This window comes from Tachysurus fulvidraco, chromosome 5, assembly GCF_022655615.1.
Source record: "Tachysurus fulvidraco isolate hzauxx_2018 chromosome 5, HZAU_PFXX_2.0, whole genome shotgun sequence".
Classification (NCBI taxonomy): Eukaryota; Metazoa; Chordata; class Actinopteri; order Siluriformes; family Bagridae; genus Tachysurus; species Tachysurus fulvidraco.
Window position 1 is genome coordinate 24729986 of NC_062522.1, and position 10822 is coordinate 24740807.

The following is a 10822-nucleotide window of genomic DNA, read 5'->3' on the forward strand; positions in this document are numbered from 1 at the left end:
ATAGTCTTTGGTATCAAAAAAACTATTCCTACTGACTGTCAGTTTGAGAAGCAAACCTAAAATGTAGCCATTTCGAGTCTGGCTGCTGGATAGACAGCTCTCCATTTGGACAGTAATTTGCTGTCTTCAACTGTTAGCATAATAGAATTACTTTTCTAGCAGTTGGCTGCTGAAGCGGTATGTCATTAAAACAAGACAAGCAAGTAAAATGTAGTGATGTGCAGTAGAATAAAAACATGCTGAATATACTACATCTGAATACTGATAAATGGATCGTTTTTTTTTTTTGGTTAAAGATCTCATATATGCATTTATTTGTAGTATTCTAAATATCACTAATTGCATTTTAATTACAATAATTGTAAATAAAAGCTTGAAAAGAGAGTGCATTCACTGCGGGTAGATATAGGTATATCATGAGCAATCCTAGAGCTAGAAACCAGGAAAGAATGTAAAGCTTCCACAACGCTTGTGTTTTATATGCATTCGTGACTGAATATTGTATGGTATGTTGATGAATTTAGCATATGTTTTTTATGATGTGCAGCAAAAAAAAGGTAAGTCTAGTTTGTGTGCCCTCTACTTTCGTATGCTTTATGCAGGCTATTTGAATATCTTTCTGGTTTAATGAAATTGAGTTAGGAATGTTAGGTTTATTGTTGTCTCATAAAACTGCCATTTAGTACATACAGAGGTTGTATCTTAGAAACATGCAAACCAATCATAAACTATACTTTTTAATGTAATCATTTGACATTGAATATGTTATGCTAATTAGCCTTTTTACAGCACTGGTGATATGTGTAATACATCATAACTGTCATTTGCATTTCAGCCATTCTCACCTTTCATAGTTAAAAAAAAATGGAAGGTGGTTCTAAATGTAGAAAAAATCAGTTTAGTTCCTGTGGTCAGTGTAGAAGGAGATATGAAGTAAACAACTGTTTGGGATTTAGACTATCTAGCAGTGTTGTAATGTAACGGAGTACAAATACTTCGTTACTGTACTTGAGTAGAAATTTCACGCATCTGTACTTTACTTCACTATTTAAATTTGTCAACTTTCACTTTTACTCCACTACATTTCCTAGATAAAATGTATACTTTTACTCTGTTATATTTCCACAAAGCATCTTCGTTACTCGTTACTACAAAATAAAATCAGAAGAAATGTGTGTGACTGCAATAAGGGAGGTTTGGCGAGTCACTGCTCCTATAGAGTGTCACTGCACGTCCGCACGCACTACGGAGAAGCACAGACACACGCAGCGTGCACGCGCAGTCAGAGCTGGAGGCAATCAAAAGCAGTGAAATGTCACTATTCTTATTACCAGAGTTGATAGCACAAACAAAATATTAATGCAATATCAATACTAAATAAAAATAACATTTATTGATTTGGTCTTTGTCTTGTGAATATTTGTTTATTAATGACCGCATTAATTAGACACACTGTTTGTAGAGAATGCACACATACATGAACTGATTTGATTCAAGACTGGCTTCATTACATCATGCATACAATTTTGGTGTCCACTTTTGCCATTTAATAATACCATAACTTTTGGCTTACTATGTAGTCATTTAATATATAATATAAAACTCTTCTTGTTTTAAATTCTCACTGAGGGCTAAAACCCCTAAAGATGAAATCCTAGAACCGCCCCTGCTCTTATGCCTACCGAAAATCACTGAAATTTACTTCAAATACTTAAGTACATTAAATATCAGAAAATTACTTTTGATACTTAAGTACAGTATATGTCAGATACTTTAAGACTTTTACTTGAGTAATATTCTAAAAGGTGACTTTTACTTCTACCAAAGTCTTTTTCTAGTACGATACTTGTACTTTTACTCAAGTATTGCTTTCTAGTACTTTATACCACACTGCTATCTAATCCTATTTTACCAAATATTTGCCATAAATATGTTGTTTGGTTGAAGAAGTAGAGGGAGGAGAGTGCGCAGAGAGAGAGAAGAGGAAAGGTAAGAGTGTAGGACTGAGAATAGGAACTCTGAATGTTGGTACTATGACAGGGAAAGGTAGAGAGCTGGCTGATATGATGGAGAGAAGGAAGATGGATATACTGTGTGTACAGGAGACCAGGTGGAAGGGTAGCAAGGCTCATGGTATAGGAGCAGGATTCAAGCTGTTTTATTATGGTGTGGATAGTAAGAGAAATGGGGTAGGTGTGGTCCTGAAGGAGGAGTTTGTGAGGAATGTTTTGGAGGTGAAGAGAGTGTCAGACAGGGTGATGAGTCTGAAGTTAGAGATTGAAGGGGTGATGTTGACTGTTGTTAGTGGTTATGCCCCACAGGTCAGTTGTGAGTTAGAGGAGAAACAGGGATTCTGGATTGAATTAGATGAGGTGATGGAGAGTATTCACACGGGTGAGAGAGTGGTGATAGGAGCGGATTTTAATGGACATGTTTGTGAGGGGAACACAGGTGATGAGGAGGTGATGGGCAAGTTTGGAGTTAAGGAAAGGAACCTTGAAGGACAGATGGTATTGGACTTTGCTAAGAGGATGGACATGGCTGTGGTTAACACTTATTTTCAGAAGAGGGAGGAACATAGAGTGACTTACAAGAGTGGAGGTAAAAGAACACAGGTAGACTACATCCTATGTAGAAGAGGCAATCTGAAAGAGATTAGTGACTGTAATGTGGTAGTGGGAGAGAGTGTAGCCAGACAGCATAGGATGGCGGTGTGTAGGATGACTCTGATGGTCTGTAGGACGAAGAGGTCAAAGAAGAAAGAAGAAAACTAAGTGGTGGAAGCTGAAAAAGGAGGAATGTTGTGAGGAATTTAGACAGAAGTTGAGGCAGGCTCTGGGTGGTCAGGTAGTGCTGCCAGATGACTGGGAAACTACAGCAGAAGTGATCAGGTGGTGCTGGGTGTCATCTGGAAGGGGCAAAGGAGATAAGGAGACTTGGTGGTGGAATGAGGAAGTTCAGGAGTTACAGCGCAGAGTGAAGAGGGAGGTGTCTAAGGCCAAGCAGAAGGCATATGACGAGTTGTACACTAGGTTAGACACTAGAGAAGGAGAGAAGGACGTGTACAGGTTAGCTAGGCAGAGGGATCGAGATGGGAAGGATGTGCAACAAGTTAGAATTATTAAGGATAGAGATGGAAGGGTGCTCACAAGTGAGGAGAGTGTACAGAGGAGATGGAAGGAATACTTTGAGGAGCTGATGAATGAGGATAATGAGGGGGAAAAAAGAGTAGAAGGGGTGAACTCTGTGGAACAGGAAGTAGATCAGATTAGAAAGGATGAAGTCAGGAAGGCTTTGAAGGGGATGAAAAGTGGAAAGGCAGTTGGTCCTGACGACATCCTGGTAGAGGTCTGGATGTGTCTAGGAGATGCAGCAGTGGAATTTTTAACTAGTTTGTTCAACAGGGTTTTAGAGGGTGAGAGGATGCCTGAGGAATGGAGAAGGAGTGTGTTAGTGACGATCTTTAAGAATAAGGGTGACGTGCAAAGTTGCAGCAACTATAGGGGGATAAAGTTGATGAGCCATACAATGAAGCGTAGTGGAAGCTACTGTAGGTTAAGGAAGGTGGTGGAAATTTGTGAGCAGCAGTATGGCTCCATGCCCAGAAAGAGCACAACAGATGCAATTTTTGTTCTGAGAATGTTGATGGAGAAGTATAGAGATGGTCAGAGGGAGATGCACTGTGTGTTTGTAGACTTAGAGAAAGCGTATGACAGGGTGCCAAGAGAGGACCTGTGGTATTGTATGAGGAAGTCAGGAGTAGCAGAGAAGTATGTCAGAGTGGTGCAGGACATGTATGAGAGGAGCAGGATAGTGGTGAAGTGTGCTGTAGGTCAGACAGAGAAGTTCAAAGTGGAGGTAGGACTGCATCAGGGATCGGCTCTGAGCCCCTTCCTGTTTGCTATAGTGATGGACCAGTTGTCAGAGGAGGTCAGACAGGAGTCTCCTTGGATGATGATGTTTGCAGACGACATTGTGATCTGTAGTGAGAGCAGCGAGCAGGTGGAAGAAAACCTGGAGAGGTGGAGGTTAGCACTGGAGAGAAGAGGAATGAAAGTCAGTCGTAGTCAGACTGAGTACATGTGTGTAAATGAAAGGGAGGGAAGTGGAAGAATAAGGTTACAGGGTGAAAAGTTGAAGAAGGTACAGGAGTTTAAGTACTTGGGGTCAACAGTCCAGAGTAATGGAGAGAGTGGGAAAGAAGTAAAGAAGCAAGTGCAGGCAGGTTGGAGTGCGTGGAGAAAGGTGTCAGGAGTTCTGTGAGATGGGAAAATATCAGAGAGAATCAAGGGGAAGGTGTACAGGACAGTGGTAAGACTGGCCATGCTGTATGGTTTAGAGACAGTGTCACGGGAGCAGAGACAGGAGTCAGAGCTAGAGGTAGCCGAGCTGAAGACGTTGAGGTTCTCTGTGGGAGTAAGATTGGACAGGATTAGGAACGAGTACATCAGAGGGACAGCTCATGTTGGACATTTGGGAGACAAAGTTAGGGAGGCCAGATTAAGATGGTTTGGACATGTTCAGAGGAGGGAGAGTGAGTATATTGGTAGGATAATGTTGGACATGGAGCTGCCAGGCAGGAGGCAAATCGGAAGGCCAAAGAGGAGGTATATGGATGTAATTAATGAGGATATGAAGCTAGTGGGTGCAAGTGTTGAGGATGCAGAAAATAGGGATAGGTTGAGAGAGATGATTCGCTGTGGTGACCAATGAAGGGAAAAACCGAAAGAAGAAGAAGTATGTTGTTTTTCTGTCATTTACTCAATTCATGCGACTTCACATTATTAAAGAATTATGACACCACACAAAACCAGCTGATTGGCAACTACTTGCCAGTATTCACTGTTCATGTGCATAAAGAAGAGGTTACACTGGATTCAGACATTTAAGTCCAATTGCACGAAAGAGCACAAGTAAAAAAATGGATTTATAGCAATTCCATATCCACCTCATCTGGTTTTGCTTTATGCACAGCTCATTTAGATTAGGGGATCCAAAATTAGAAGTGTTCACTCCATTTGGGGTCACATTATTTACAAATGGGTTAAATTAAATTTATTTGGTTTCTTTTTTTTTTACTCTTTTTTTTGTATCTCCTAGCACACACAAAGTGGATAAGTTATGATCAAGTGAATAGTCAGTTTCTGAAGCTGATGTGTTTACATTCATGAAAAATGCTTAAGGTCTGAGTGACTGGTGTCGAGGACTAAACTGTAATCTTAGAGGTTAGAACATAGAACATAGCAGCTTGTGAATTGTTTAGTATACTTACTTCAAAACTGGACCATGGAGCAATGGAAGAAAGTCACCTGGTCTGATGAATCGTGTGTTCTTTTACATTATCTCAACAGTTAGACGTGAAGTTTACTAGGGATATGGCACCGTGATGCTCAATGGGAAAATCAAAACAAGCTGTTGGATGAACATTGTTGCAGACCAAGTACACCCCTCTGAATTGTCGTTGTGTTTTCAGATATGTTAATTTGTTTTCAGATTTGTTAATGTGTTTTCTGATTTGTTAATGTGTTTTCTGATTTGTTAATTTGTTTTCAGATTTGTTAATGTGTTTTCGGATTTGTTAATTTGTTTTCAGATTTGTTAGTGTTTTCGGATTTGTTTTGCAATTGTTAATTTGTTTTGCACTTCTCGGCCACCGTATGATGGTGGCAAGGAATAATTGCCTGAGATGATATGAGGAAGAAATCTTGAGTGGAACCAGACAGTAGGAAACCCAAACTTATTTAGGTGATACTTGACAGCAATAATGTAAATGTAAATAATATCCTTTCTACAACCATTTGTAGTTGAGTGGAATTAAGCAACCAATTTTGAGTTCATTAAGGACTTTACACTTATTCCTAAATAAATTCTTAAAATAATACCTGTTCAAAGATTTGCATACCTTTAGATATTAATATCATGTATTGCCCCATTAAGCATCAATTATTATAAGCATTAATTATATAAAACCTCCCATTGTTGTTACCATGTTATTTTAATCTATTTCAAATGTCAGAAATGCATTTCATGGCAACATTATTTGAATGAAAATATTCTATGATTGTAGATTATGCCTTAAATAATTAGGCTTAAAATAATTAGTGTTATCACTGCTCCTAGTGTTGTCTGAAATGCACAAGGATATGCACTCCTTAACTGGTTTAAATGATGGCTTGACACTTGGCTGAAGAGTTGGTCATAAAATAAAAAAAGAACAGTTTTGCCATTCTAAACCTAAGAAAGCATTGTTATCTTTCACAGCTTTATAATCTTTTTTGGCCTTTTTAAATTTGGCCATCCAAATTGTCCTAAAAATAATTTTCTGACCATAACTGTAAAAAAATTATACTGTTTCCTCTTCTCTCCAATTGACAAGTTTTCCATCACCATATGACTTTTTAATACTGCCTTGTTTTTCACTGTAAACATAAACAGGAGTGTAATGAAACTCAAAATGTGTTGGTTCCATTCAGACAGAGTTCTTGCAGTTGCAGCAACAGTAAGTGGCCTAACTTGAAGAGCTTCTTGTTTTATTTTTGTACTTGGTAAATATTATTAAAAAATGTAAGTATATGTAATGTTTGCTTGTCGCTTCCTTCATACAGTAAGTGACGTTTAACTAGCTAGTTAGCAGTTTAATTGCTTTTGAGCCATTGTTATAATATCAATGAACAGGAACTGTGTTAATACATAATTCTTTACATTCATTTTCTTTTTAAAAAACAAACAAACAAAACAAAACAAAAACAAGAACATAGGAAAGAACTATAGCAGTAACAGCCCTTGACACAGGTATAAAAACTGCAGCAATAAAACTTTGAAAAAAAAAAAAAGAAACAGAAGAGCATGTTCAAATATTTGTAAAACATTTTGCAAAAACTAAATTATACTTTACAACTCAAACAAGTACACACTGCATAATCAATAACACTACTTTAATTCAGATTCTGAAAACAAGACTTTTTCAAGCTTTTGTTGTTTTTCCTGGTGATCTGCAAGCATACACTTTTCTCTTCTTTTCTGCAGGCAGTCTGCTTCTGGAAGATGCTGGCAAAAGTTCTTCAAGTAAAATGTCATAAAGAATCATAGAGTAATACAGCAGCATTTTAGATACTGTATATAAAATAGCTTCTTAACTGTCATCCTAAATACATTGCACAGATGATCTGTGCTTCATAAGACCAATAGGATGCATCTCGGCATGTTCTGATCAGTGCTTGATTGTGTATGTCTCTGATCCTGCATCTGACTGACCTGAACTTGTGGACTAGATGGTACAGGACTCCGATTAAGGTCCTGGTTAATAAAGGGATAAGACACAGCTTTCAGAGAAACCACCTCTGAATACTCTTTCTGGTCAACACAAAGGGACTTACATTGCATTAAATTTATACGTTTCATCAATTTGCAGAAACTGAACACTTGAGCAGGTTTGCCCACTTGCAAAGCAAAGTCTGTAATTTTTATCATAGGTACTCTTCAACTGTGACGGAATGTAAAACAAAAATCCAGAAAATCACATTGTATGATTTTTGAGTAATTAATTTGCATTTTATTGCATGACATAAGTATTTGATAGAGCCGAAAAGCAGAATTTAATATTTGGTACAGAAACCTTTGTTTGCAGTTACAGAGATCATATGTTTCCTGTAGTTCTTGACCAGGTTTGCACACACTGCAGCAGGGATTTTGACCCACTCCTCCATACAGACCTTCTCCAGATCCTTCAGGGTTCGGGACTGTCGCTGGGCAATACAGACTTTCAGCTCCCTCCAAAGATTTTATATCGTTTTCTTGCAGCAGGTCATGTGCCTTAATCCCTAACCTCATTCATAAATGGGTTTCCTGTTTCTCATGGGAACAGTGATAGTGATAAGATAGTTATAATGGAAGAGGGACTATTTTTGAAATGCACTGCACATCCTATATAAGATCAGGTTAAGAGAGAGTAATGCAGCTCTCTCATATGCTCACTTTTGTGTGTGTATGATGTCACTCTGTAGAAAATAAAGTTTTTCACTGTTTTCTCATATGTTACATTCTCCCTGGTCTTTTTGACTTATTTTTCTCAGTTTCCACCACAATTCTATGGTACCTTACAGATGGGATGTCGCATTTGAGCAGCTTGAGGAAATGTAGGAGGGTGTAGTGACTGACACCACAAAGGCTTTACTTCTTCCAAAACATGAGATTCACAGAACTTGGATACTCCATGCTTTGCACGCTGAGGTCGGAGGAATCTGAGTAAACTTTACGAACCGCCCCATTAGAGAATAAAAGACATTTCTCAAACCTGTGTTTTGTCAGACAGAGCAGCTTTGGGACGTAGATATTAGGCTATGGAAATTTCAGGCTAGATATTTAAGGAAAAAGCAGGTCAAAATGTGAAAGAATGGAAAGGAAGGAAACATACAATATGTGGATTGGCCAGCTTTTGAGAAAAGGAATACTGAAACACAAGCTAGAAGCAAACTCTCTTAACCTAAGGCTAGTAATAAACTTGCATATAACCGTGATTTTAAGTGTCCTAAGTCTGTTATAGACAATGACCTATATTGAAGATCTACGCTCCCTCGACCACCTCCATCTCCAGTTGAAAAGCCCCATCCACACCAGAACAGGCTTCAACTCGACCTGACACAGAGGACCAGTCCCCCGGCTACAATAAAGTCTGAAGCACTGGTGAAAAGTCACTCCTGGTGTCCCTGGGCACTCAACGGCAAGGTGGTCTAGGTAAGAATTATCCTATGCTTGGTAAAGCAAAAGACACTGTAAGGTAACCCTTCTGATACTAATATAGAAGTAATAAACTTTGCTATTGAATTTCTACAACACAAATATTTTTTGGAAGGAACATATGCTAAATATACTGCTGGAATTTATGCTGAAATGCCTACCTTGACTATACATGTACTGTAAATGGTATTCCTATCACATTTTTGGTAGATTCAGGAGCAGGTGAGCAAAAAATTTCATGAAATGCCAAAAATGAGTGGAAGATTCCTGAAGGAGCATTAAGGAGCTTTTGGTGTCCAGGTTACAAAGCAAATCTCTGTGCCATTAAAATGTGAAATTTAGGGGTTTCCCCAATTCAAATTCTTATTTGTGATTTCTGATTGTTGTCCCATAAATCTTATAGGGAGAGATTTCATGTGTAAATTAGGAATTTTGTTATTGATTGTGCATAAAGACTCTGATAATTTCCATTTTTAATGTGTTGAGTACGGTCCCAGACCCCTAGATTTTCTCTATGAATGGAAACTATACACAATGAATGCAGTAAATAAGAAGGTCATTGAGAAAGCACATCAAGTCACTAACCCTGTGCAAAATAAATATATGCAACCTGAGAATTTGACACAAAAATCTACATATCAGTGGCACCTGGTTATGACAGGTAAAAACATGACATTGACCTCATAAAAAAATTGTCCACCGGTCCAGATTACTGCCAAATCTGCTTATAGGCCACATAAAGCAGAATACCCATTGAAACCAGATGTAATTGCAGGCATCACACCAGTGTTTAATTCTCTGTTGAAGCCTGGACTGATAATGCCATGCAAGACTTCTCCAGTTTGCATGCCCATCTTCTCAGTAAAAAAAAATTAGAGCCCCAAGCAAGCCTGAAGAATGGAAATTTGTACAAGATCTTGAATATAGTAGTTGATGCAGTAGTTCAGAAAGCACCAAATGTTTCCAACCCATACACTAATCTAACACCAAAGTGTAAGTGGTTTTCTGTAGTAGACTTGGCTAATGCATTCCTTAGTGTCCCAATGCATCCTGACAGCCAGTTTTGGATTGAAATTTTTCAATGTTGATCTATTCTGCAAACCTGTCTTATGCTCGGTCTGTAGTCCACAAACAGGTGACAGGCGCCTTACTAGAGCCCAAAAAGACTGATTTACATGATCTGAAACAAGGAGATTGGATCATGGTAAAAGACTTCAGGCCAAAAGATGGCTGGTTCCAATCCAGATTCTGCAGACAACACAGACTGCAGTGAAAGTTGCAGAGAGGGCTACATGGATCCATGCCCACCACTGCAAACCAGTCACCGAGCCAGAGAAGAATGACTAAGCAAGGGGCTGGGTTTGTGAGGTCGGACGAGTGCGCAAGGGCAGTGCCTGCACTCCGAGCACAAACAAATGTCAGGAATGGTGAGGGCTCACTTAGTGCTCATCTACATGAACCATCCAAGAGACATTCTAAACTAAGACTATATTTTGTATACTGTTTGGACATACCGAACACTGGAGCCACGTTGGAACATCTACCTAACTGAAGGAAAGAAAATATTCCTTGACCATTAAGACAGTTCTAGTTTTCATGATCCTGGGAGTGCTGAGAACACTCAACAAACAGAGACAACCCTATGCACTACAGACACTGAAGAAGATACAGATACATCAGTACAGTTTGAAGCATGCTCCTTGCTCGACTACAGTGTAGAACCAGCCCCCTATGGTGTCCTAGATGGGATGATGTTTGGTGGAACAGTGCACCAGGAGGAAATACCTCTGGCAGTGTCAGCACCCCAAAATGGAGCATATCAATGGTAACATCACTCTTATTAGAGGACATGCCCAACGTATCCATGTTGCCCATCTCCCTGGTCTTTTTGACATATTTTTCTCAGATTTCCACCACAAAAAAAAACAATCAAATGGGACAGTATTAATGATGGTTATACAGTACAAAGTAATGCAAAGTAATAAACTGCATTTTATTGATTGGCTAAAAGGCCAAAAATAAAATAAAATAAAAATAGATATAATTAAATATAACCCTCTTGGATCAGATTCCTATATTTATGCAC